Source organism: Alosa alosa, unplaced genomic scaffold (assembly GCF_017589495.1).
Source record: "Alosa alosa isolate M-15738 ecotype Scorff River unplaced genomic scaffold, AALO_Geno_1.1 AALO_1.0_unplaced_3, whole genome shotgun sequence".
Classification (NCBI taxonomy): Eukaryota; Metazoa; Chordata; class Actinopteri; order Clupeiformes; family Clupeidae; genus Alosa; species Alosa alosa.
The window spans coordinates 210,317-217,063 of record NW_025962432.1 but is presented as its reverse complement, the minus strand read 5'-3'; the positions used below and the strand labels follow the sequence as shown (position 1 = coordinate 217,063).

General features: G+C 15.6%; 1 pseudogene; it reads left to right on the top strand.

The window, feature by feature from the left end:
* The first annotated feature begins 599 nt into the window (after positions 1–599).
* The window catches only part of LOC125290239, a 29,785-nt pseudogene continuing 23,637 nt past the window's right edge, over positions 600–6,747 (top strand).

Sequence of the window (6,747 nt, the reverse complement as noted above, 5' to 3'; positions counted from 1 at the left end):
TATAGTGAATTATAATGAAAATACTAGGAAAAAATAATATAATAAAAAAACAAAAACTATTAGAAATTATTGAATATTAGTAGCCAGATTTTATAATAAAATATAAAGAATTAATAGAAAAATCAATAAATTGATTAAAAGAAAAAGGTTATATAACTTTTAATGAAGAAGATTAGACATATAAGTATAAAATAAATATAAAAAATATTTAGTAAAAAAACTAAAAATAAAATATTTTTATTATTTTTTTAAGAAAATTATTCTCTTCATGTATTTAAACATTTTATACATTTATATATTATAGTTTCTGGTTCATCAGCTGATCTACTCTAAAATTTATAATAATAGGCTTCTTTATTAAAACATTTATTACATAATATTTCAGTTTTATTTTCTTCTTTATATTTTTTTTCTGTTTTCTTTTCTTTGTATTCATATAAAATTTCAGATATAGTATTTTTAATTTCATATTGATTAAAACATATATTACAAAATAATGAAACATTATAATTTTCAATTGTATATTCAAGTAATCCATTACATTTTTTACAATATTTCATTTTTATTAAATTATTTTTATTTTTATTAAATTATTTATTATGTTTAAAAATGATAATTTATATTTAGATATTATAATTAAAAATATATTGAATCAATTAAAATTACTATATGCACCATAGAGACCAATACCAACTAAATATTTAATAAGATTATTAAATGAAGCAGAATTAGATCTTATTCAATTACCAAACACATTACATTTAGAAACACCTTTATGAATAATTGGAGACATACATGGTTAGTTTAATGATTTAATAAATATATTTAATATCTCTAATAAAGATACAATTTCAAGAAATATAACAGAAAAATATTTATTTTTAGGAGATTATGTTGATAGAGGTAATATGTCATTAGAATGTTTTTGTTTATTACTAGCTTTAAGATTAAAATACCCTAATAACATATTTTTATTACGAGGAAATCATGAATGTTGATATATTAATAAAATTTATGGATTTTATTAGGAAATTAAATAGAGATATTCATTAGAAATATTTAATAAATTTATATGTGTATTTAATTGTTTACCATTATGTGCAATAATTGATGAAAGTATATTTTGTACCCATGGAGGATTAAGTCCAGAATTAACAAAACAAAGTGCTACATTAGATTTAATTAATAAAATAAAAAGACCAACAGATATACCAGAAGCAGGGTTATTATGTGATCTTTTATGAAGTGATCCTGATAAAGATATTAAAAGATGAGGTAGAAATAATAATAGAGGCGTCGGTACTATATTTGGAGAACTTGAACTTGAATCTTTTTTAGATAGATATTGTTTATAGTTAGTTGTTAGAGGGCATCAAGTTGTAAAAGATGGTTATGAATTTTTTTGTAATCGATAGTTAGTAACTGTATTTTCTGCATCTAACTATTGTGGTTAGTTTAATAATTTTGGTGCTATATTACATGTTGATGAGAATTTAGTTTGTTCTTTTAATATTTATAAAGAAGAAAAATAATTTAATTTTATAAATTTGAATAATTTTATGTTAGTAACTACAGGTCAAATAATAAGTGAAAATATTGAAGAATATTTAAGTGGTGATGGTACATTTGTAACATATGATAAAAATACTGATAAAAAAGTAATTAAATCATCTGTTTTTGGTATTTTAAATAAAGAAGATAGATTATTATTTATTAGTAAAATAAGAGAGAAATATGTTGCATAGATTGGTCATTTAATATTAGGAAAGATATAGGAAATAAAAGAAACAAAAATTATATTAGATATAAATTCTACTTTAATAGGTATGGTTAAATTAAAAATAGATGAATATAAAAATTTTAAAATAAATGATATATTAATATTAGAAGTATAGAGTATTTCATCTAATTATATAATATTAGAAATAAAAAATAAAGGTAAATTAGTTAAAGGAATATTATTAAAAATAAAATCGTATTTAATTAAACAATATAAAAACAATATAATAGATATACATGATAAAGATATCATATTATATTTAGGAATTAATGGTTATGTATTTATTGAATATAAATTTAATCCATAGCATTTATTATATTTTATAAAATTATTTGAAGAACTTAATAATTAATTTTTAACACTAAAATAATGTTTGAATAGTAGATAAAAGAGGAACTTATTCATTTATTATATGGATTAAATACAAGAATATATAATTATAAAATAAATACTATACGTATATCTAAAGATAAAGAAAGAATGAATTAGGAAGAAATAAAATATTTATTTTCCTATTTTCATAAACTTGGTAAAATATATATATCAATAAAAGAATGAATTGAAAAAAATTAGATGATTGAAAATGAAATATTGAATTTATTTATATAGGAAATATAGAAAATATTAATAGATTATAATAAAACTTTATCGGAATTAGAAGAATATAAAATATTAAAAATATTTTTAGAAATAAAAGAATGAAATATTTTATTAAATTTAATTTATGATATGATAAAAGATATTTTTAATTGAAAAATAATTGAAAATAATAATTTTATATAGATATATTTAATAATTTTATCTAAAAAAAATATAAAATTAAATATTATTTTAGAAAGTATCACAGATATTTATTTTAATTGAATATATAGTTGAATTGAATATAAAAAATTACCTAATATAAAATATTTTTTTATAAATATTGAAAATTCATAGAATATATATATGGAAAGATTTGTTCCAGAATTTTTAGAATTAGATATATCAAAAAATATTTTTTATATAGGATTATTTTATAATTCAATATGAAAATATGAAAAAAAAATTATTAAATTAGAAAGATTTAATTTAAAAAATTATAATAAATTTAAATTATAGATCGGTAATTTATTAAATCAAATTAATAAAAAATTAGTAGATATTTTTATAAATAAAAAAATATTATTTAATGATATTTTATTAATTATAAATAATATTGAGTGTGAAAATATTATAATAAAAAATAATAAATTAAAATTAAAAAGTGATTTATATAATACTATATTAAATAAAAATCAAATAAATACTATAGTAGAATGATACGATTTTTATATTAAAATAATAAGTATTAAAGAAAAATTAATAAAAATAAGAAAAGAAAATATTAAAAATGATAATAATAATTTAATAAATCATTTTATTAGAAATATATTAATATTTACATATAATACATTTTATTATTTTCAATATGATACTAAAAATTTAGAAAAATTTATTGAAAAATTTATTAATAATATTTCTATAATGTCATTTACTATTAATATAAAAATAAAATTGAAAATTGATATTATAATAGTTAATATAGAAAATATATTAGAGTAGAATATTATTATTTTTAATAATAAATTATCTAATAAAATATATGAATTACTTAGTTTATTATTTAATGGAAATTTAAAATATAGAAACTTAACAATGTTATTAGATTATAATGAATATTTTAAAAGAGAATATAGAATTTTAGGATAATTAAATTTTTATATAATTATCAAAAATGTTTTTTATAAAAATATTTTTATTATTAATAATTTGTATCTCTTACTAGTATTAGATAACTATAAAACTAAATTATAAATTAGATTATGAATATATCAATACAGAAATATATCCTGTAACTCCAATAAAATATGAGAACACATCAGAAGTATATAAAGAAAAAAAAATAATAATAATAAAATCAATGGAAAATGAAAAATGTTTTAATTTATCTAAAGAAGACTTAAAAAAAATAATAAACTATGATAATAATAGCTTTTATAATAATTATTTATTATTATTATGTAAATATGATAAAAACAATTTTTCATTTAATAATATTTTAGATAATGCACATTTATTATTTATATCAGGTGTATTATATTATTTAGATGAACATGATAATACAGATTTTAATTTAATATTACCTAAAAATGAAAAAAATAAAATTCATATATATAGTGTAAAAGAAAGATCATTAAAATCTACATTAGAATATTTTGATAAATTAAATAAAGAAAATAAAAAAATTTTATTGCCAGGATTATTAATAAAATATCAAGAAAAATCAAATAATATAAGATTAGAAGTATCTTTGGAAAATTTAGAAAAAAACTTATTATAGAAACATATATCTTTATTAAATGATTCATTATTAGAAAATTTATTAGAATATGTTAGTTTTAATTTTTTCATTTAGATTTATAATAATGAAAATAAAAATTATTATAATTTAATATGTATAAATCAAAGTAAATATTGTATTATTTTAAAAGAAAGAGAAATAACAGAACAAAAAATAATAGAAAAATTTGAATTACTAATATTTTAGTTATGTTTATGGAATGAAATGAAAAAAATTAATAATAAAAAAATAATATTTAAATTTTGAAATTATTATTATATAAAAAAATATAAAAGATTAAAAGATTATTTATATGATTCAGAATTTAAAAATATAAAAGATAATATGTTATAGTGTTTTACAGATAATATAAAAGATATAAATACTAATGAAAATATTTAGTTATTAGATGAAAATATAAAATAGACTTAGAATAATAATTTAGTTCCAGATATTGGAGATTATATTTTAGATAATAGAATATTGATATTGATAAATGAATTTAATGAAAAATATATAGAAGTATATGATGAAAAAATATTATATAATTCATCTATTTTTAGTATTATATGTAATTCAATGAATAAAAGTAAAACTAGAGATGATAATAATAATATTATATATTATGAAAGTAATAAATTATTAGGACCTTAGATATGTTATACAGATAAAGGATGTAATATAGGTATTTTAAGAAATGAAAAGGGTATATGTTCTGATATAGTAACTACTCATAAGACATTTTGGATTATATTATGAATATTATTTATTATTTTATTTATTATTTTATTACTAAATGGTTATTTAAGATATTAGATAGGAATAATATAGAGAAAATTAGTTTAGTTAGGAGATAATTATTTTTCATATCAAGATGTTTAGAGATTAGAATAAACAAAAATTAAATTATTTTTATTTTATGGATATATATTTTTTTCATATTTTAAATTTAACTATTTTTCAATTGGTAATTTTAAATATGATTTTTTATCCATATTAAAATAAAAGAAAAATTCATCATCATCTAAATATAACTCTCTTCTTGTTATAATAATATCAGATGGTAATATATCTGAATTTTTAATCTATTCATATGTAAAATTTCTATCATCTGACATTGCATTATTAGTATCTTTTTCAATATTATTAGTAGTTAAATAAAATTTTTTATTTTCATTTATAAATTTTAATGTTTTAATATCTATTATTTCCTTTTCTTTATTTTTATTTTCTATATTACTTTTTTCTTTTAATATTGTTTCTTTTCTTTCATTATAAACTTTATCTATATATTCTTTTGTTGACTTATCTATATTCTATTCCTTATTAGTATTAAATTCTATAGTTTTTATATGTGAAATATCTAAATATTTTTTTATTTTATATATAAAATCCTATATATTATATCCTCCTTTTGCAGATATTTCTTTTTTCTATATTGCATATGAAGATAGATTTGCTATATTCAACTATACTAATGGTATTAAAATATTAAGAAAGTTTTTAGCAGTATTTAATATTATATTAATAATTTTTATAGTATCAAAACATGAATCAAAACAATAATCATATTCTTCCGGTATATGTATTATAAATTCTGATGAAAGAAATGAAAATGATAATGCTCCTATTTTATTAATTTCTATTTTTCTTTTTATTTTTAAAGTATTATAATTATTTTTATATTTTATATTATATATTGCACTTTTAGTTATTAAAACCAATCTTTTCTATATTGCTTTTCTTTTATTTATTTTTAATATTGTATTACAATATAATATTTCGTAATCTTCTTTTATATTTTCATCATCAATTTTATTTTTGAATTTAAATAAATTTTTTTCTATAATTTTAATATCATGAGTAAAATTTAAAGGATAATTTCTTTTAGTTTTATCAAAACTCAGTATATTTTCTATACAAAAATCAGGAGATTCATATATTTTTAATTTCTATTTAGGAATACATTTTTTTATAGAATATTTTATTATTTCTAATAACCTAAGTGTATTATTTTCATTACTAATTCATATATTAAAAGAATTATTAAAATGTAACATGAATCCATCTAAATTCTATTTTTCATCTTTAAATAAAGTTATAGCGATAATATTATTTAGTTCTAATCTAAAATCATATTTCTACTAATAATTATCTTTTAAATTATAAAATATTGTAGGCTCTCCTAAATCATATATTGCTTTATTTGTTATAACAAATCCTTTTAATTTAATATTTGGATTTTGAGTATTTCTTTCTTTAACTCATGATGAAGAATGTAACAATTCTGCATTAGTATTATTATAATATACAGTATCTTTATATAATTTTAATAAATCATTTGGGTTATGTTTATATGCTACAAATTCTAATTTTATTCTTGTTTTAAACATTTTTAAATTTATGTTATTAATATTTTTAAACAACACAAATGATTATTTTAAGATATCTTCATTTTATTACTTTAATAAGTATAATAGTGGCTTCATTTATATATAATTCTATAGTATTATTAATGTTGCCAGTAATAATACTTATAACATTATCATATGTAAGTTTAAATAGATTTAAAAAAAAGAAAAATGAGATATTTGTAGCTACAGAAGGT